This window comes from Triticum aestivum, chromosome 2D (genome assembly GCF_018294505.1).
Source record: "Triticum aestivum cultivar Chinese Spring chromosome 2D, IWGSC CS RefSeq v2.1, whole genome shotgun sequence".
Taxonomy (NCBI): domain Eukaryota; kingdom Viridiplantae; phylum Streptophyta; class Magnoliopsida; order Poales; family Poaceae; genus Triticum; species Triticum aestivum.
Window position 1 is genome coordinate 28,957,977 of NC_057799.1, and position 23,135 is coordinate 28,981,111.

The 23,135-nt window shown below is 47.1% G+C and overlaps 1 long non-coding RNA gene across 1 annotated transcript; it reads right to left on the reverse strand.

The window, feature by feature from the left end:
- Positions 1 to 19,702: 19,702 nt before the first annotated feature.
- On the reverse strand, positions 19,703 to 21,946 carry LOC123048461 (uncharacterized). Its single transcript, XR_006423294.1, has 3 exons — positions 21,742 to 21,946; positions 21,467 to 21,652; positions 19,703 to 21,374 (listed from the first exon to the last, which is right to left on the reverse strand). It is a non-coding gene; the product is annotated as an uncharacterized lncRNA (long non-coding RNA).
- Between the last annotated feature and the right edge of the window lie 1,189 nt (positions 21,947 to 23,135).

Sequence of the window (23,135 nt, forward strand, 5' to 3'; positions counted from 1 at the left end):
GCCGTACAATATGATTCAGCCCGTTTTAACTTCCGGCCCATGTGTGGCCCATGACTTCTTTCGGCCCATATGAGGACCTTTGTAACTCTTGGCCCATTAACGGCCCGTGGTGAAACTGGCCCGTAATGAATAGTGTATCACTTTATACCCATTAACGGCCTGTTATTCCATTGGGCCGTTTCCAGCCCAAGTTATCTTTCGGCCTTCTCAGGGCCCATTGATTCTTGGGCTCATTTGCAGCATTCGGTTACATAAGGCCCGTTACTGTCATTTTCTGCTTGTGGGCCAAATTCAGCCCGTCGTTACAGTCGGCCCGTTTGCGGACCGTTAATACGTTGGGCCATTTTCATGTCAAAAAAACCCGTTGGGCTGTTTTCATAGAGTTATCAAATACGGCCTATTAACGACCCGTTATGGTCCACGAATAGTATGGCCCATGATTGGCGAAATGATGATACGCCCCGTAGAAGGCCCATGGATCCTACGGCCCGTATGAGGCCCATGGATAGTACGGCCCGTAGAAGGCTCATGGATCATACGACCCGTAGAAGGCCCATGGACCCTATGGCCCGTAGAAGGCCCATGGACCCTAAGGCCCGTATAGAAGGCCGATGGATCCTACGGCCGGACGAAGGCCCATGGATCATACGACCTGTAGGAGGCCCATGGTTACAACAGTCCGTGTGTTGCCACGATTATTTTGGCCTAGTTACCAAAAATAGGCTATTGTGGCCACTAGAAAAAAAACAGAAAAAGAACTGCAGTGACTACAAGCAAACAACTAAACAAGACAATAAGGAAATAAATAAGCAAGCAATTAACGCTAGCCTATTACCGCTATTACACATATTAAATCCACTGGGCATCAAAGTTCGCCACCAGTGCAAATATAGGGAACAAAGCAGCACATTACATACACTGGCCGTCAAAATTGGCCACCAGTGCAAATAAACGCGGCAGCAAAACACGAGCATAACTGAAACAACTTCAGAAGAACTCAAGAAACATTATCCTGGGTATCCACCATGCTGGCAATAAGCTTAGCAAGCTGATTAGCTTTGTCCTGTTTGGCGCTAAAATCCTCCAATGCTTGATGTTGCACCAGAAAGTATGCATCTGAATGCTCCAGGGACTTCCGCAGTCCTTCCGCTTCTTGTCGCAGCACAGCTGATCGATGTCTTTCAGCTTGTAGTTGAGACTCAAGAAACCGAATTGATTCAGACAGTGAGTTTGAATAGCTTGTGCAAGCGGTAGTGGCCAGTAACTCGAACACTAAACCAAGACAGGACTTTGGGGTTGTCTCGTTGTCTTCAAGATAGTCTTCCTTAGCTGTTTTATCAGCTTTGTTGGAGACCAACAAGGATGTGTCACTATCCTGAACCTTATCTGCATTACTTCCTTTACCATTGCTTAATAAGGCACTCTTCCCCAATATTCTGTCAGCATTCTAAAAGAAGAAACAAGCAGACACATAACAAGTTTATCATGTACTAATATATGAAACTCATTTCGGTGAACCAGTTCATTAGTAAGGTGGACAGGATTAAACTACCAAGTCTTCTATTGCCAAGTACTAGTACATAATAAAAGCATCAAACAAACATATATCTATGTCCTATGGTCACTGCATTGTCTTGCCAAATCAAAATAGAGACACGGTTCAAATCATATCAGTTCAAGACAAAGCAGTAGTGAAAGAATACAAAGCGTGGGAAACTACACGGCACAACAAGATTTCAGATGGGTACCACGGGTCTACATGTAGAACAACACTATTGGCTCTGTTGTGATGCTAGTAATGTGCATGATATGAAAGTCAACTGTATACACAATTGAAATTGAAATCAACAGAGCTATTGATAAGAGCAAACCTGTTAAAGAAACATGCGTGAACATACCTGCTGTGCCATTGGAGTTTCGATTGGATCCTTCAATTTAAAAATAAGTTTGTATGAGTAAATACAGTGATACAAGAGCAAAGCAATCATAGTTAAAAAAGGCGCGCCTAAGCGAGCGCTTAAGCACGCCTAGGCTCTAGGCGTTGGCAAAACGCATTGCGCATAACTGCGCATAAGCATGCGCTTTGGTCAGTAAAGCGCAAGGCGGTGGCAAAACGCACAATTAACGCAACGCTTTTTTGAACTATGATAGCAATGGAATCTTAAATTAGAACAGTTGTTCTTCAGGTTAAGGCACTTGTTCTACATGAACAGAGTACAGTAAGACGCAAGAATATAATACTAAAAAGATAGAAAATGAGCTCATAGACCTTACCACATTCTTGGTTCAGGACCAGTACAGAACAAGGCGTTCCTAGTCATCGTCCAGTAAATGTGTCTCAGGAGACCGTAAGGGAATTTGATGAGTTTCTTTGCCGGTGAAGTACGTTTTCTTCAGGTAATTCCGATACTGCCACCAAGCATTCTTGAAGATAGCAGAGGTATTAGCACAGGTTACCTCATCCTGAGTTTCCAAATCGGTCCTTCTCTATAGAGAAAAATGGGAAAATTTGCTGTATTATAACCATCATGGAGGTAGGATGTATGGGACGAAGCAAAGGAATTGCCATGAATAACATTACTTACACATAAGTCCTGGATAAACACCTGCAACTGGCATTTTCCTTCATCTTCAGTATAATATTTCCAAGATGGGAAGATACGCACATACGATTTAACAACATCAAATGTGATAGATGCTAAACTACGACTAGCTGGTTGTGCTTCCTCCACAGGAATAGGCGTACTAACTGGTGGAGTTGGGGTTCGCCGTGATAGTACTGGCCCTTTGGGCACTGGAGCTGCCTTACTAACTGCTCTTGTTTGGGAGCTCTGTGGTGGAGATGGTGCTGTGTCAACAGGAACTGGGTTACTATCGGCTGGGGTTGGGGTTAGATTGGGTGAAGCTGGTTCTCTGTCCATCGCAGTAGGGGTACAATCTGCGAGAGTTTGGGTTATGTGTGGTAGGGCTGGTTCTTGTGCATGTACAACCGGGGTGCTATCTCCACCAAGAGGTAGCACTGTTTTATTTGAAGACCGTGTTTTTAGTCCGCTAGATACTGGCATCACCCGCTCCAATTCAAATGGCTGATAAACAGGAAACATAGTTGAATGTACAGACATTGTATGAGAGACAGATGCAATAGATAGTGTGGAAAAAAGAGGGCATGAAATAGTTGACATGTATATTGTTCAACTAAAACGGATAGCATGACATAATTTCACATATATGATGTCTATCTAAACTGGATAGCATAGCATAACATAATTCAAAGATATGATGAATAACTAAACAGGATCGCATGACATAATTCACCTACATGTTATCTAAGTAATCAGGATCGCATCATTTAATTCACATATGTGATTTATATGCTAAACAGAGGGCATTCGATATGATGTCTGAACTAAGAACATGGTGTTGAATATTGTGTATATGATGTCTAAACTATGCAATGCAAGACACCGTATGCATGATATGAGCAGTATAACCGTGCCAAGTAAGAGCATACACCTCAGTGGGGGAATAGGACTGGTCATCTGTCTCTGAATCCATCTCTGAGGAGCTATCGGGACCCAAGAAGAGATCTGCTTCGACAGGTAGCACTGTCTGCTCTGAAGGCCTTGTTTTCACTCCAGATTTTTCCATCTCCCACCCAAATGGCTGATTCATAGGAAGAGTAGTTTAATGTACAAACATTGTCGACAAATGGAAATGTAATGAAGAAAAGGATGGGCAAGATATCATTCAAATATATGATGCCTGGTTAAACAGGATGGCATTGCACATTTCACATATATTATGGCTGGCTAAAAGACATGAGACTGCATAATTCCCATATATGATATAGAAACTAAACAGGTGGCATTACAGAACATGTCTAAACTAAGCAGATGACATATATGATGTCAAAAGTAGGCACTGCAAGGCAACATATGCATGATATGACTAACATCATCATGCCAAGGTAGAGCAAACACCTTGGGGGGTAAATAGGAGTGGTCAGCGGCGTCTGAATCCGCCTCAGAACAGATATCTTCCTCTGGATTACAATCTGGAGAGGGGTGGGGAGGGTTTGCCATTGAACCCACCATGGAGCGATGTCTGCATGACATTGTATTGCCGCGCAAAACTCTTCTCTTTTTCTCTACATGTTCAGCATGATTGTGTACATATCTGACATGCATACGGAAAAAATATGGTGAGATTATGTAAGGAGAGCATGCAGAAATTTAGAGTGATGGTAACAACCAGTGGATCGACGTTTTTCCGTTGAACCAAAATAGCCCTAATGGATTGTCGTGAATGTATAGTAATAAGTGATGCAACAAGTGTACAACCTCTTTGCCGTAGCCGTGTCGACCTCAACATCATTGGGTTGGTCGCTGAAGCAGTTGAGGCAGAGGTGGCTGTCGGAGGTGTGGAGGGAGATCTGAGGAATCTGTAGACGGCGTCCAGGGCACTGCTCTGTTGTGATGGATCGTTTTGTCGTTGGAGCAGCTTCGGTGAGCCGTAAGACGTCAAGGTGAAGCAGCACAAGACAGACATCGTCAATCTCAAGTGGGATTCTAATAGCATCTTATATAGATGATGTAAAATGGATGTAAAATTAACATCACCAAAAACCACCTGACTACAACAGATGAGGTAAAAACTGTTGACTCTGAACTTAACTGTCGAAACTGAAATTTACTGTGGAATCTGAATGCTACTGTCGAAACTGAACGCAATGGTAGCAGAGAGGCACTTGACATGTAGTTTAGGGAGGGCCTGCAATTCATCTTCAACCTGCACCCCCCTGAGCCGTCAGCCACCACCGGCCGAACCGCCGGCCCCAGCGCCGCCTCGCCGCCCCGAAACAACTCGCCACCGCCGCCCCGGCCAGCCCTCTAGGCCCCCGCCCCCCTGAACCCTAAGATAGATAGTGGGGTACCTCTTCGGCGAGCCCCCGTCCCCACTGCGGGTGGTTCTTCCTTAACTCCGGCGAGCCCCCCAACCCCTGAAAATCGACTGACCCAAAAGTCGATTCAGTCGACTGAAGTGTGGCTTAATCGGAGCAGAGCAGCAGCACGAGCGAGGGGGAGAGCAGCAGCAGCAGCTGGGCGAGCGAGCGATCGAGCGAGAGCCGGAGCAGCAGCAGCAGATCCGGCTGGTATGGACGCTGCCGCCGAAGGGGCCTCGCACTGGGGGAGAGCCGCCATGGAGATGTTGCTCGTGGCGCCGGCTTCAAGGTAGCCGCTCCATGGGGGTGCGGGATGGAGCACCGTCGGCGCCGGGAGGTCGAGTTAAGGAGAAGGTGCGATGCGATGAGTGTACAACCTCTTTGGTGGCGCCAAGTAGGCCTCGGTTTCGTCCGAGGAGTCGGTGAGGATGTTGCGGTTCCGGTGGAGCAGGTTAAGGCGGCGCTGTGGGGATGGAGCAGCCGCGATAGACGAGGCGATCGTGGGAGCAGCTCCTTGGAGGTGGAGGGCGGGGCGGCTGAACCGGCGGGACGGCGAGATGGACGACGGATCCTCATCCGGGGAGGTGGACGAGGGACGTCGAGCTGTTGCGGTGGATGACGTCGTCGGGGAAGAGGCTCCGGCTGGGCAGCGGTGACGTGGCGGACGGAGGAGGGTGGGGTTTCGCGGCTGGAGCGGAGAGGTTATGGCGGCCTGGGATTTCGAATGGCGAAAAGGGGGCGATGGGAGGGGGTGAAGCATGACTTAGGGACGCGCTTGTCCAAAATGTAGGGTGTGTTACAAAAGTACCCCCCACCGATTTGAACTAGCGGCCCTTTCAGCTCAGGGTTAGAAGGGGGATTTTGCGTGTCGGGATTTGGCAGCTGGAGGGAGTTTTCGCGCGCGTTGTAATTTCGGGATAGCAAGGCGCGGGTTGTGAAGGCGCCAGTTTTGGGAGCATGATATCTGAATTTTCGGGATATAACAAGACGCGGGTTGAATTTTAGGGACAAGCCTAACGTGTAGTAATATTGTACTTGTACGTACCAAATCAATTCGCACTTCTCTCAACCAAAAAGAAAACAAAAAAAATAAAACTATTCACACCACACAAAGAGAGAGTCTTGCCCCGTTTTACTATACAAATGCTATTCAAAGCTACTCCCTCCTTCCATCTATATAGGGCCTAATGCGTTTTTTCGATGCTAACTTTGACCAAATATTAGAGCAATGATATATGACATGCAACTTACACAAAGCACACCGTTAAATTCGTCTGTGAAAGGTTCTTTCAATGATATAATTTTCACATTGTGCATGTCATGTACTATTAATCTTGTCAACAGTCAAAGGCGGTCTTAAAAATCTCATTACGCCCTATATAGATGGAAGGAGGGAGTATGAATCCATGTTATGTCCGATTAAATTTTTTCGCTTGCTGTATAATGCATGTAACCTACTCATACCAACATTTTAGTGCATTCCAAATGTCTATACTACCGCTGCAATTCGAACTAAATTTGAATTCGTTTCTCTATTTCAATAAGAATCTACAATCATGATTGTTGCCAACTTCAACCATCATAGTTTCCTTGCTATCCGCCAGATATAAATCGGACGGCCTATAATGCAGGATGGCAGGCACACCATCATCAACAACTCTGTTTTTTATAAGAGTAGAGATAAAATATATTAAATGTAGTATAACATGTTCATAACCACACCATGTGTATCACCGTTATATATATTCACACATGCGTCGGTTTGAAACACTATGATAAATTCTTCAAATAGCCGAATTCACTTTTTATAATGAAGTATATATGATCTCTATTCATCTTTTACACCCACACAACCCTCTTATCTTTGTAGCTAGCACTAACTTTCTCTTGTGCATGCACACGCCCGCATCCCTCTCACCCTCCCTCAGCATTCTCTAGCTCCATCGCGCAAATTCGTCTTTTCACTTTAGGTCGTTCACCCACGGTGTGTGTAGGCCCCCCAGCTCCTTATTTACGGCACACATCGATCGATATGCCTCTCTAGCCAGGTGTGCCTAGCACAAACACAAGCTTCCCCTCTTCTCTTGTCACCGTACATGCCTCACACCCACCACTCTTTTCATCGTTCTCGTACTCGCACACTCCTCCCCCCTCGATATAGTATGCCTCTCGTACCACCTCCTACATGCATCCCTCTCTCTCTATCCTTCTCCTCGTGCCTCATTTGCTTCTAACACACACATGCATGTATACCGATCGATCTCCCAACATATACCTAGATCGAATTTAACTACCCCCCCATCGATCGACGTACCTCACAAGTTATGTCTCTCCTTTCTCTAACAAAGGGTGATTGATCTTCCTATGTAGTTACGTCTGCTTACCACAGCCACATCGTCCCCCCTCATCATTCGTGCATGCCTCCTGACCCGTCTCTCACACGCACGTGCACAGACAACAAGCAGCCATCTCGTCTCGTATTGATATTGCGGGCGTGCCCTCCGTTTGTCTAGCAAGCCTATCCCACCATTTGTTAGAAGCAACTTCACTACCACCCCCTCCAACACTCTAGCTCTGTCTCTCTCCCAACCTTATTCCTCTCCTGCACATATGCATGGATGCCGATCGATCTCCCTTAATACATGAGGCAGATCGATCTCCTTAATACATGAGGTAGGCCTCTCTCCTCCTCCACACATATACCAGCCATTGTACCTCTATAGTTAATTGGGCCTCCCTCTTCCCCCACCACACACCGATAGTCGAGCGCTGCAGGTAGGTATCCATGCCACAGAGACAAACTGCACATGTCCCATCTCACGTTCCAGTAGGCCAGCCACTCTATATCTTTGACGTGGGCACACACAAATTCGATGGCACTCTATCAATCGCGCGCGCGCACACACACACATCATCCCTCTCTTCGATTCTATGGACACCTCAAGCCGATGATACCTCCACTCTCTTCTCGTTGATCGCCCCCTCTATATATATGTTATATCCAGGACTCTATTTCACACACATTGCATATGTTACATTTTTTGATTGACCCCCCCCAAAAACTCTCAAGAACCCACACACTATATCTCTCTAGGTTTGTATCTCTCTCACACAACCCCACGTAGGTGGTGTACGTATACAAGAAGAGAATAGGTGCACCGTGCACGTACTCACGCTTCGTGCCCAGCCACACCCGCGCGGGTACACGGTGGAGCTCATTTCTTTACGAAATGGCAGCCCACGTGCTAATTTGAACGCCTGTAGCGGTTGTTTACCTAGGGAGGTCGTGTACCACGCGTGCACGAAACAAAGTTCGACTTGACGCGTTGCTGCGTTATTTTTAAATAAAGTTATAGCGCTCAATGGCACGTACACAGAATATAAAATGATTTTTATGGAGAAAAAGGTAGTCCGCTCACTATATACAATGGAGCCTGCCTGCCTGGTTTGTCACTCTTCAGAGTATCTCACACAAGGTTGCGGTGGCCTCTCTCTCTCTCTCTCACCGTTGGTCACTGATCCGGCCGCATCCCGTCCGCCGGGGGAAAGGGAGTGCGGTGGCCTCTCTCTCTCTCACCGTTGGTCACTGATCCGGCCGCATCCCGTCCGCCGGGGAAAGGGAGTGCGGTGGCCTCTCTCTCTCTCACCGTTGGTCACTGATCCGGCCGCATCCCGTCCGCCGGGGGAAAGGGAGGAAGTGCATCGTTTCTCCGTTTGACGGCGCCGAGGCAGCACGTCCCGATCTGTGGTACACGCCGTGTTCTCTGACCAAGCTCCGGCGCGGCAGGGCCTACGCCACCTGCTCGCAGATTCCGCCCGCCGCCGCTCACCTAGTTACATCCCGACGACCTCCAGGTATCCCCTCCGGCCTTGCTCCACTGCCCGTCTTCCCACGTCGCTGCATGTGGATCTTCCATAGTTCTTTGCCCAAAACGTAGCTCGTCCGGCGTACTTTCCATATTGCATTCTTGTCCTCACACTGTTTTAGACAAACACAACCGTGTTGTTATATATCTTCCCTTAGGACAAGGAATATGCTTCTTTTTTGTCGTCGCATGTGTCATCAACTGTTATTGGCCAGTAATTGTTTCCTTTCTACTCGTTGCTATTGCGACCTTTTGGTGAACTGCACAAATCACTTTTTTCTTAAGAGTGTTTTGTGCAGTTGTACTAAAATGTCACACGGGCAACGTCTCTACATTTCAGTGCGACTGCACAAAGGGAGATTGGTTTTGCTCTATCCTCCTCATCCAACTCCGAGCCTAATCTTCTCCAACTAGTTAGTCTTAAGAGAGAGTGCAAAGGTGACCGGCTTCTATTTGTGTGTTTATTGTTTCATCAGCAGTCCTCTATTATCGTAATCACACTTAATATGTTTGGAACAGGGACGCTTAGCTCTATTTTAGTGGAACTGCACAAAATGATCGGAATGTTGCATGCTTCAGACAGCTACTTTTTTTCCCAACATGCCTTGTTGATTTAGACAGAGCTGGGGGGACGTTGCTGCCAATGAAAGCATGGATCAATTTTAATTTAACACCTTCTCACAACTCTGTCTTCAGTTGTGATGTAATTATTAGCTCTGATCTGCTAATAATTGACATGCATTAGCAAGGATGTTAGTTTTTTATTGTTTCCGAAAGAGCATCGATGGCAAGACACGCGAAACAAAAGCTGAAAGCTCACACCATTGTACAATTTCATGTCGCTGGAAAATTATTTGTATAGTACGTCAATTATGTAAACAAATGATGGAAGCTTGATAGCATTGCCAGAAGCCTCTTCATCATCCGGGCCCATGTGCCATGCACAAAATTATACTCCTTCGTTCCTAAATATTTGTCTTTTTACAAATTTCAAACGGGCATATTTTAGAGTGTAGATTCACTCATTTTGCTTCGTATGTGTACTCCCTCCGTTCCTAATATTCTATTCGTCTTTCTAGAGATTTCAACAAGTGACTACATACGGAGCAAAATGAGTGAATCTACACTCTAAAATATTTCTATATACATCCGTATGTGCCAGTCCATTTAAAATCTCTATAAAGACAAATATTTGAGTAGTCACTCGTTGAAATCTCTAGAAAGACAAATACTCCGGAGTATATTTAAGAACCGAGGGGGTAGTGCACAACCGCATGGGAGACTCAGCCCGGTCGTTGCACCACATTAATAGTGAGTAATGAGCAGTCAAATCATAAGCCCCACCTTTCCCACTGTAAGTTGCTCTGAAGAAGCAACCATCAATATGCTCTTCTTTGAATCCGCTCATACTACTCCATCCGTCACTGTTTATACAGCGCGCTTCAGAAAAAAGAAAAAAATCCGTGGGACCAAGGCGACTAGCGATCGGCCTGAAAAATAGCATTGGTAGTTATAGCACGGCGTCTATTACTAGAGGGAATAATGCGTACACACATGCATGCAGTGCTTCCACCCCGGGTACACACATGCATGCACTTACTTCACTCCGTAGTAGTACAGTACATGGAGAGAAAATAGTGGACTTGATTGCGGTTACCACGCCCTAATTAATTGAGCATTAAACCAAACGCGTCTAAAGTCTCTCTGGTGGTGGAAATGCATTGAGAGAAATGCATCATAATGAAGCGCGCCCTGTAAACTGTGACGGAGGGAGGAGTAGTATGAAGGTGCAAAACCAAGTACGTGTATGGGCAGTCGGTCAACGCACCTCCTCTTGGCATATCACTGACATGTGGGACAGGAGTGTGAGCAAACCAATCTCAATTGACGGCAAAGAGCCAACCCGCCGTTCCTTGAGAGAGACGAGGAGCGAGAACACACAGACGGGCTCGCACGGAGGCCAAGATATATTCGAGCATGGTTGGTTGATCGATATCATTCATTACATGTTGGGTTGCCATTTTCCGCCCTTCTCCGGAATAAACGTGTACTTTATCAGAGATAAAAAAATAAGAGTACAGACGCTCCACCATGCGGTTCTAGTAGTAGTACTACTCGTACTACTGCGCTTGGCTCTTCGCCTCTTCGTGAAGTCGAACAATGATGGTACTCTGCATGTTGGGTACTACAGTGTATGCCTCTGACAATCTGACACCGAATGGACTGATGCATGTCCACCAAGGGTAGGTTGCATTAGTCAAAAGGCGTAAGCGAGCTTCACCTTGTCCTGCAAGCTTCTCCGCGTTCTGCGAGTTGACGAGACACACCAAAAAGTAGTGCTAGTCCATACTCCCTCCTTTCCGGTTAATATGGCTTAATCTTTTTTGCGGGTAAATGAGAGAGCTTTATTCATATATAAGCATTCTTAGGACAATCAGCCAAGACACTGGTCACTAGGAAGTGAGGTACCCCGCAAAAAAAGAAGTAGGAAGCGAGGTGTTTCATCAAGCCAGCTCTCGGCCACATTCAAAGTGCAGCAAGCACGGCTCGCACGAAGATGCGCCGCACGGTTCGCATGAAGATGCGCCGCAAGGTTTGCTGACCTGTTTACTTTGCGCTTGGCTGTTCGCCTATTCGGGAAGTCGAACAATAATAGCACTAGTAGTATAGTGTATGCTTCTGGCAATCTGACACCGAATTAATTGTTGCACGTCCACCGCCTGAGCGAGGGAGAGCTTGCATTAATCAAAAGTTTCCACTTGTCCTGCGAGCCACCGCGCGCAAGCTTCTCCCGTCCTGCAACCTTCTCCTCGTTTGGCAAGTTGACGGGACACAGCAAAGTAATGCTAGTCCCTACTGCCTCCTCTCCGGTTAATATTGTCTTAATTTCAAACGAGATAAATACATTGTCTGTCACTGTATATTTGTAAAAATACGGTCAGTGGACTTCATAATATGCTCATTGCGCTCAATATATATATATTTTTCGGTGTTTATACGGTCACTAGCTCACCCTGACTGAGTATGTGTGTGCATGCACGTGTAGGTTGAGCACTTGAGCGTGACCGTGTGTGTTCCGTCGTGTGCTCAGACATGCATGCATTAGGGCGTTGCGCGCGTTTTTGCGTCCATGTGTACGTGTGACTGTTGCATACACGTAGGGGGAGTACGTGTAGGGGCCACTAAGGAGCACTCAAATCATACAATAAGTTAGTCGGAAGAAGCAACCATCATTTCACTCTTGAATGACACGTACGCAATATAAAATGACACGTATGTTTTTTTTGCTTTCTCCTGGTTTCCTGACATCACGGTCCCACACCATTGTCAACCTATGTAGTCAATATAAACGAGAGAATTGCACAAGGTGCGGCCGACAGCTGGGACCAAGCAGCTCGAGCAGTATTTGTGTTTTTTAGGCGTGAGCACTGCAGAGTTTTTCTTGGAGATGATTTCGTTGTTGTTCAGAGGAGAGCAGGGTATTAACTGGGCGGGCTGTGGCCCGTCTAGCCCAGGCCAGATATCCAGCCTAGATACTAATTTTTTCAAGATGAAAAAGGCTAGCCCAGCTATATGTCTTTTTGAGGAATACCCAGGCAAGGTCAACTTGTTATACTCCGCCCCGCTGGGCTGCAAATCTTTCCTAGGAGGGATGCATTAGGCTTAACAGGAAAATGGGCTTTAAAAATAATAAATGGGATGTAATTACAAAAACTGGGCAGTAACTATAAAAAATGCACCAAACACGAAATTAGTTTATAAAATATTATTTATGGATTTTGAAAATCTTAAATTTTCATTGTTGCGCGCGCAATGTTTCGTTGGATTTTTACGTAATACAAATTTATATTTAATCTGACTAGAAATTTCGGGATAAAAATATTTCGGATCCCATCAAAATGTGGGAAATTTTATTGAATTCTGTCTTCAACGATTGGTTGAAATTATTAATCGTTGTCCTAGCTAGAAAATGGGTTGTACTTTTAACAAACTGTAAATGGGATATTGTAAATTCCATTAGAATTCAAAAATGGGTTGTACATTCTTACAAAACGCAAATGGGCTATAAGTTCTCTGCCACACACTTGTGGGCCTACTAAGTGACTCGTCCCCTAAAAAAAATAAGTTGACGCGTATGCAAGGCTTTGTCAACTTATTATAGTCAACACACGGTTCTAGCAGCAGTGGCCGTTGGATGTCTATCCAACGGATGTCGTGCTTCTTCTTCAATCTCGGATATTCTTAGCTTCGGCCGCCCAAAAAATGATTCCTGCCCCTGACATCTGGGGCGCACCGTTTTGGAGGCTGACCTGTGGGCCTACTAAGTTGGAGCGTATCAAGGGCTTTGTCAACTTAGTCAATATAAACAATTCTAGCTTCAGTGACCGTACGATGTCCATCCAAAGGCCGTAGTGCTTCTTCAACCTCTGGTCTACTTGGTCCAGCCGCCCAAAGCAGCGCCGGTCGTGCCGCCTGCTCCTGCCTCCCGTGGCCGGCTGTGCTGCCGCGGAGGCCTCACCGCCCCCATACTACTCCCATCGCTGGCCAGGCCATCCCTCCACTCACCCACACCCCCGTTATTCTGCGGCGACGGCAGCCTCACACCGCAGCCGAACCAGTGAACCCTCGTACTCCTCTCCGCGCGGGCTTCCACTGCTGCGTCTTCCCCGGCTCCGCGTCGTCCCCTTCCTAGGCCTCGCCGTCGTCCACCGCCCTGGTGCTCTCGGCGCGGCGTGGTCAACGTGGTCAACGACCGACTTCCATCGGAAGAGTACTGTACGTGGAGAGGCTGACAGCTGGGTCCACGGCGGCCGCAAGGAAGTGCCTCCTTATTACGCGCAAAATAATTATTCCTCCACCTGACAACGGGGACCCACCGGACGGGCCACCAGTATTTTGCGAAAAATCGTTTCCCCCTGACTGCTGGGACCCACCGATGGGCCACCGTATTTCGCGAAAAAACATTCCCCCCGCTATCAGCTCGGACCCACCGGAAGTGCCTCCTTATTACGCACAAAAAAATGAATACTCCCCCGGCTAGCTGGGACCCACCTTGCTGGGAGGCTGACTTGTGGGCCTACTAAGTTGACGGGGACGAAGGGCTTTCTCAACTTAGTCAATATGAACGATTCTAGCTCCAGTGACCGTACGATGTCCATCCAACGGCCGTAGTGCTTCTTCAACCTCTGGTCTTTTTGCTCCAGCTGCCCAAAGCAGCGCCGGTCGTGCCGCATGCTCCTGCCTCCCGTGGCCGGCTGTGCTGCCGCAGAGGCCTCACCGCCCCCTACTATTCCCACCGCTGGCCAGACCATGCGGCGACGGCAGCCTCACACCGCAGCCGAACCAGTGAACCCTCGTACTCCTCTCCGCGCGGGCTTCCACTGCCGCGTCTTCCCCGGCTCCGCGTCGTCCCCTTCCTAGGCCTCGCCGTCGTCCATCGCCGTGGTGCTCTCTGTGCGGCGTGGTCAACGTGGTCAAGGAACGACTTCCATCGGAAGAGTACTGTACGTGGAGAGGCTGACAGCTGAGTCCATGGCCACAACCTAGTTTTTTTGTGATTTGCCAAGTAAGTCGCTTTGTCAGGCCTGTTGGGCTGCAAATCTTTCAAAACGAGGAGAGCTTTCATTCGGCTGGCCGAGAAAATGGCCCATCAGTAATGAGAAATGGGCTGTACATTTTTAAAACACATCAAACCGGCAATTAGTTTCAAATATCTTTTTTTTTTCATTTCAAGATTTTAAATTACATTAATTTTTATGCGTGGAGAATTTGTTGGAGTTTATATTGATATACATTTATTTTTAAAATCAGTTTGAATGTGAGTCGAAATTTCGGGATTAAAAACAGTTCGGACCGCATCGAAATATGCAAAATTTCGTATAATTTTTTAACCGTGGCCACAATATGGGCTGTAATGCTAACAAAAAGAATATGGGCTCCAAAAAAACCTTAAGAATTAGCAAATGGGCTGTAAATTATTACAAATAATGGCAGATGGGCTGTATGCTGTTTTCCACCGATTTGAGGCTTTCCTAAAAAAAAGGTTGACACACAAGCACTGACTGTTGGATGTCCATCCAACGGCTGTCGTGCTTCTTCTATCTCTGCTCTTCCTACTCCAGCCGCTCAAACAAGCGCCGGCGGGACTGCCTGCTCCCTCCTCCCCGCGGCCGGCTGTGCTGCCGCGCAGGCCTCACCACCCCACCGTACTCCCATCACTGGCCTAGCCATCCCTCTACTCACTCACACCTGCTATTATTCTCCGGCGACGGCAGACGAACCAGTAAACCCTCGTACAGTCGTACTCCCCTCCGCGTGGGAAACAACTGCCGAGTCTTCCCTGCCTCCGTGTCGTCCCCTTCCTAGGCCTCGCCGTCGTCCACTGCCGTGGTGCTCTCGGCGCGGCGTGGTCAATGTGGTCAACGACCGACTTCCATCGGAAGAGTACTGTGCGTGGAGACGCTGACAGCTGGGTCCACGGTCGCAGTAAGGAAGTGCCTCCTTATTACGCGCAAAATAATTATTCCTCCACCTGACAGCGGGGACCCACCGGACGGGCCACCGTATTTCGTGAAAAAAATGTTTCCCCCTGACTGCTGGGACCCACCAGCTACACCTTCGCACGCAAGGAAGTGCGTCCGGGCAAAAAAACAAAATGATTCGCCCCCCTGACTGCTGGGACCCAACAGCTACATCTTCGCACGCAAGGAAGTGCGTGACAGTCGGGACCCACCTGGTCGAAGCGTACGTAGTGTTGTCATTCTGGTCGCGAACGTGTACGTACATATATACTGGTGGATGTAGAGGCGCGCACGTGTCGTAGTAGAGGCGCGCACGTAGCATGTACACGTACGTACAGCGGCCAGGGTGCAAGAAAGAAAATACGGCCACGTATGTGTACATACGGGCGGGGTCTCGAACGCCTACTCGCGCATACGTATGGCGAGGGCTCGTTGACATGGCTGGGTCGGAACGGAGAAACAGCGTCATCGTCGTGTTCATGGGGAGGCAACGGAATGCGTCGTGTTCATGGGGAGGCAACGGAATGGGTCGTGTTCATTGGGAGGCAACGGAACGCGTGGGAGCCAACCGGCAGGGTCGGAACGGAATGTGTGGTCGTGTTCATCGGGAGGGCTTGGACGGAACAGGCGATGGAAACGAGGCCTGGCGTACCGCACAACGGAGGAAACGGACCTCCTACATTTGGAACGGGGTCCTGTTGATCGGGAGGGGTGTGGCGTACCGCAAAACAGAGGAAACAGACCTCCTACGGTCGAAACGGGGGTCCTGTTGATCGGGAGGGGTGTGGCGTACCGCAAAACGGACGAAACGGACCTCCTACGATCGAAACGGGGGTCCTGTTGATCGGGAGGGGTGTGGCGTACCGCAAAACGGACGAAACGGGGGTCCTGTTCATCGGGAGGGGTGTGGCGTACCGCAAAACGGGACTCCACGGGATACTGTTCATCTCCACCTCGACCTCCTCTAGCCTCCACGGGCTACCGTCGACCTCCTCCAGTCTCCACGGGCTCCTGTTCATCCAGCCTCCACCGCACGCTACTCCACCAGCTACTGTTCAACCACCCCTCCACGGGCACCCCTCCACCGTCTACTGTTCATCCAGCCCTCCACACGACGGGGTCCTGTTCAACCACCCCTCCACGGGCACCCCTCCACCGTCTACTGTTCATCCAGCCCTCCACACCACGGGGTCCTGTTCAACCACCCCTCCATGGGCACCCCTCCATCGTCTACTGTTCATCCAGCCCTCCACCACACCATGGGGTCCTGTTCATCCAGAGGCAACGCCACCGCTCACTGTTCATCCACCCCCCCCCCCCCCCGCGCAACGCTCACTGTTCATCCCAGAGGCAGCATCGATCGGCTTCAGTTAGCAGCAGTAGCGAAGGAATCACTCAATCAGGTTCTGTTAACAGCCATCGATCGCTCGGGTTCAGTAACGCGTAGCCTGTAGTGCAATCGCTCGGGTTCAGTTAGAGCCCAACGCCTCGCTCGGGTTCAGTTAGAGCCAACGCCTCGCACACACGCGCGTACGTGTACGAGAGAAACGCGCATCGCTTGGCCCCCGACCTCCCACCGTAACCGGGAACTCCCCGAAATTTTCCTCGCCCTCGCTTCTACCACGGTTTTTTCCATCATGGACGGCCCAAAGAATGTCATGCAGCTGCGTCTCCGGCCCACCCAGGACGAAAAGCCCATTTTCTGTCATGATTTTTTGTCATAGAAGTAGGAGCCCACCACATCTATGATGATACCAGGTTTTGTCACAATTATCATCATAGAAGTGTCATATGTATGACAGGAAAAAAATTCGTTCGGCCCAAAATGTCACGGATGTGTCTTTTTTTTGTAGTGGATGCACATCAACTACGGATTTGTGGACTGGGTAGATACTTGTATGTTTTTTGTAAGAAAGCACGTATCCAAGGGGGAGCACCCACGGGTGGCGCTGGCGAGCGCGCGGTCGGCTATGACCACCTCGACCCGCCACTCACTCCGGTGCTGCATCCAGGAACGAGCATGCAGCATGGTATCCTCTCGGCACTTGGGAGGATGCATCTAACTCACATCCCAGCACCATAAAAACTACAGAATTGACCATTCATTCATATCAATCAAGTGATGAGATAATCAGAATCATTGCAGTTTAAGAGACCATGGACCATATGCTATTCCAGCCCCTAGTATCTTGAAATTCAACTTTGGGACAGCAACATCCATATGTCAGAATCAGCAAAGCAACCTCGATCAACCGGGACGGGAGATCATAGTAACCTGACATGTTATCAGCTCATGGCAGTCACCAATAATAGCAAATCCTAACCCTAGAACAGCAACAAATCGAATGGCAACAGAAGACCTAGGTGAGCACCGGGAGATAACAAATCAAACTAAAAAAATATTATACAAGAGTAGCGGTTCCTAGATGATGGATGCAGTAGCAGTCAGAGAGAGAGAGAGGGCCTGGAGTAGAACTGCAGCCGAGCCCTGCCTAGCGATGGAGGAGAAGGAGGGGCCACGGGGGAGCACCTGCAGTCAGCGTAGAAGGAGGAGTGACGGGGGAGCCACATTGAGCGCCTCCGGCGGGTGCTCCTCGCCCTACGCCTCTACCCCCGCCGCTTCGGGCCGCAGCCGTGCTCAACAACGCCCCGCCGCGCCCGGGCTCAAGCTCGACCACGGCCGCCGCCGAATAGGAGCAAACAAGGCGGTGCTTCCCGGAGGTGAAGGAGTCGGCAGGCCGGTGGCCGGCGGCGCGGGGGGGGGGGGGGGAGAGAGGAAGAGCGTGCGCTTTGGAAGGGGAAGGGGAAGGGGCGGCGGCGGCCCCCCCTCCATGAACAGGAAGAGGGAGGAAGACGATTGGGGAGAAACCCTAGGGATATTGGGCTTTTATACCACATAGGGAAATTACGAAAATGCCCTCGGTGGGGGACGGGAATAACGGCGGTGACATGAGATCTTTACAGCGGGGGGTGAAACTATTCATTGTAGCAGTAACTCTAGGTCGATCCTACGGCCCAGCTCCTCCCACCTCTCGATCCGACGCCCGAAAACGCATCAAGCGACTCGATCCGACGGCCGACAGTGGCTAAGCTCTGAGAGAGCTCATGTTCTCCCTAGATACTTATATCAGGACTAGATAGGAATCGCGCCTTGGCGTGAGGTGCCTGGCCCAACGTATTGTTCAAACGTTTAAACAAAGCATTTAGTGTTGCCAACCAGGAATAGAAAGATTCCTGGCAATGGATCAACACAGTACAATTGCCAAATGAGAATTAGAATGATTGCTCAGGATATATCAACCCAATACGTTACATCAGTAGCATGGCATGTTTTGTTAAAGCAATAAAAAAGGCAGTAAAATCAGATATACCAAAAGCAAGTAAAGTAAGATACTCAATAGAACAGTTAATCTCAAAGTTCATGACAATGTAGGAATATATATTTGGTTCTAAAAGTAAGCCAAGACAATGGTTCCTCATAAAATAGATACAACAGTTGGGTGCAAACGACATACCAAGATAAGAATCCTATATAGTTCTGCTAAAGCTCCAGCAGTGCATTAGTGCAACTAATATGAAGTCAACATAAAGAATTTTATATAATTCTTAGAGCAGGGCACTCTTACAGAAGGCAAGGACAATCCGACAATAGTTCACAGAGCACATCTCAGTAGCTAGTGGCAGCTTCTGTCCTGAAGATTATGCCCCACCAACTCAATATAATAACCATCAACTTTGTCGATTTATCCATGGCACAAGTAGGAGGAAAGGCATCTGCCATCACACTATCAATCTAATCTGAAAAGGAGGACATGTATCTCACATCATATAAGTAACCTTTAGCAAGCTTGTCTATCATGTCAAATGCCTAATCGAGTCTGAGCCTTAGATAACCAAACACTCGGTAAATTTGCCCAGCCGTTTGTATTTCAGATCCTTCGCCACAGTGTTTGTGGCGCTCTCCATGTACCTGACGGCCTCAAAAGCCGCAGAATCTTCCCCCATTATCTCATTAGGAGAGAAAACACAAGTAATCGACATTTGCGTTGGACAGGTCCCGCTGTTTTGGACAGTGGTGTTGAAAAGACACTTATATGAAGCAAAGGTAGGACAGAATCTTCCCCCATTATCTCTTATTTAGTGTGATTAGATCATGAATGGTTATAATAGTGTATCAAGACACTTATATGAAGCAAAGGTAGGAGGAATATGTGTAAGAATGTGAACTGGAGTTAAACCGATATAATCATGCAACGGTATTTTCCTCAAAATTTAAACGTATAAAGAGAGAAACAAAAATCAGCGGATAGAAAGGAATCGGCGTGCCGAATCACATTGTTGTTATATGAACATGCACGAAGTCAAACAGGAGATTATTTATCATCACCTTACTTTGGCAATAACACTCGTCTCTAATTGCTCAGCCTTCAACATGGTGATCTGCTCAACATCATAAATCCATCTGCAATTACAACAGCCAAGCATAGGCATCCGAATAGGTGGAGGAAGTAAATGTTTGATTAGATAGACGGCAGCCGGTAGTAAAGACCAGTCTCTAATCAGCCTTCCAACACATGCATGTATATGCTCTGTAGGACAGGGAAAGTTCAGGTAGTGGAAGATACATATGTAAATAAATCAGAGGAGACCCAAACTTTTAATCCTGATTCGATGGCAACACACACGCCCACACACATAGGCGTCTTTGCCATGAACAAAAAATGAAAAAAAAGTCAGCTATATTACTAAAGAGTGACAAAGGACAATCATCTACATTTAAGCCTTGCTTATTAGCCAATTTAAGAATCAGCCTCCTATAAGGCTATAAGTACCAATGAGCCAGGAAAAAACAATATCTACCTTTTTATAAAACGAGAGAAGCAGTGGACCAGCGGCTCGAGATGAAGTGGACCAGTCCAAATTTCCATGTTGCAGAACAGAGTGCAAACTAAGACTGCAGACATTTATTCAATATGGAACCAACGATAAGCTGGATTTGAGGCCACAGAGGAAAACCTGAAATAGATATGAAACAAATACATAAGGAACCACATAAATATATTGACACACTTACAACCTGCAAGACTCTGGGCATGAAATGAACACACAAAAACATTTCTGAATTGCAGTGGAGATATATTTATTTGTTCCATTACCACCTCTCGTGCAGAAAAGTACATGAGAAACTACATTGACTCCTATTTCCTAATGGATGCAATTAAGTTTTATATTTCATTTGTCCTGGACTGTAAGTAAGTTTGATATCCAAAAGTGATATTTTGAAGAAAATGTTGTACTGAATAGTGTGATTTCAAATGCTTTTGCATGCGTTAGTTTAAGAGCATCAGGGTCTAAATAGTATGCTAAATCGAACTGTGAGGGGATTTTGATAGTTGTGCTAGACAAAACATGTATGATAAACCCATGATCCCACATGATGACCAAATGGGGTGCCCATTTGTGAGCTGCTACTTTGAAATGTAACAAGGTCTCAAGCTCTTCTAAACTAAAAATCCCCACCTCACACCAACATGACATCTGTGTCACTCAAGATTCAACAGGTCCGGTCCGGTCTGACCCTATTCTTGGACCCGTGAATCTATTAGGATAAATGTTAGGTATTGGTGCCTTTGTACGGAGAGAACAATGACAAAACAAGTCAACCATGGAGGCAGAAACCATTTGTTATTTTCATTCAAAATGAACTATGAAGCAAAAAACAATATGTCCAGCCCCTGTTGGATACATTTATCATGGAACATACTGTAAGTTATATGAATCTGAGTTGTATGGCAATATTCTTGCTGTTGTGTAATGCAGTCTAATTATGATGTTTTGGCAGTATAGAGGAAACAAAACCGATCAAAATATAGTACTACATAATTACACTTGTTAATACAGAAGCTAATACGATGTTTTTTCTCATGTTACTGCTCTGGCCTCGAGAGAGGACTGAAGCAAAGCTGAACTGTTTGGAGACTTAGCGCCAGGAAACAGGTGATAAAAGAGTCCGCCAAAAGAGTCCTTGTTTAATGATACCGTGTCCTACATAAAACCAATCAAGAGGACATTAGCACACATCAGTCCAGCCCCAGTTTGTACTGATAATCAAATTAAACATCAGGGTCTGAGCTCACCGGCATGGCACTATCAGAGTTGTTGTGGACACACCTGTGTGAACAAAATGACATGGCCAAGTAGCTAGCATGGCTATAATAGAATCTATGCAATGGTGACACCTTCCTATGCTTCTCCATCCTTGCCAGCAGTCCACACAACCCAACCATGGAGGCACACATCCCAGCCAAACCAAAGCAGCAAACCTATACACAAAAGCACCCAAAAACAGGCAAAAGATGGTTACAGGAAGAGTTGAGATGAAAGAAAAGGAAGAAGGAGGAGGCCTCACTACCTCGGTGAAGAGCTGCCAGGTCAACAAGCGAACATGTGGGTGTGTGGTGGAGCTCCTCGGCCACAACACCCGCCACCCGCTTCTGCCACTTTGCTCAATGTCCATCCTGATTCCCCATAGGCCAGCAACCATAGTATGAGAAGGACAAAACCACGGATTCCACAAAGCTTCTCCAGATATGAATCGTGGTGGTGGTGGGAGATTATTCTGAAACCTAACATGAAGAAATTTAGAGGGGAAAGCACCTAGGTTTATACTACAGGTTTAGAATATTAGTGCTAAACTAATAATAAGCATATATAGTTAATTTCAGTGCAAAATGTTTTCATACAACAATGCAACCAAAGAATGTTCGATGACTATTTGAATAGAATATAAAGAACAAAAGTCTATGGATGTTACATGTAAGTTAGCAACAGAAAATAAATGAGCTTCTACCTCACATTCTCCTCCGCAACCCCGACCACTTGATAATTGCCCTTGGACCACATCAGCCAGGAAATGTCACACACATAATCAATGATAGTGGTCGTCCAAAGAAAAATATCAAAGTGTGAAGCCTGTCAACTGAACGTAATATAAAGTTCAGGTACACTACCATCTTCTACATTCTAAATACTCCCGAGAACAATGAAACGTATCATTATTAATTAGCACACAAGTTTTGCCTTTTGTTGCTGCAGATGAGCTAGAAATCTACAACTCTTGATATCCAAAAATGCTAATTTATGAAACAAAAGTCACACAGGGATCCAAACTGATATGACACTACAGTGGGACGAAGAAATTGTTTCTCAGCATGAATCAAAACTTCCAATTTAACCTAGGGAGACCAAATCCAACAATACAAGCCAATGAACAGCCTATCCTTCCCTCAATCCAACATAAACAAATCCAGCCATTTTTTTTCATGTGTGAGTGGACAAACAACTCTATGTTTCTCAGCAAGCAAATCTGAAGGTGCCAACCAAAATCAGCAGACTAAATGAACACGGACCAAGCAGACTAATTCAAATGTACCAGACTAAACTAAAGGGCAAATGTCTTGTTGCATCCACACCTTCCTGAAATCACACTATGATGAGCATACTGTATCTAACAATCCTCGCAAATCGACGATGCTAGCGTGACATAGGACACGCAAGACCAACACACACATCAGCAGGCCATGCCAATTGGACGAGAAGAAAAAAATGCACCAAGCACCCATGTGCAGATGAGAACAGAATACCAGCCCTAGCAGGATTCAACCAAGGAAGAAAAGGCATACACCAGTAAACAAACAAGGCAGGATAAAAACCCACTAAATCCAACCAGGGGATGTTTGCTAGCGTGCACACCCACACGAACGACAAAGCACAGTACACCGAGCTCAATAGCAAATATACACGAGC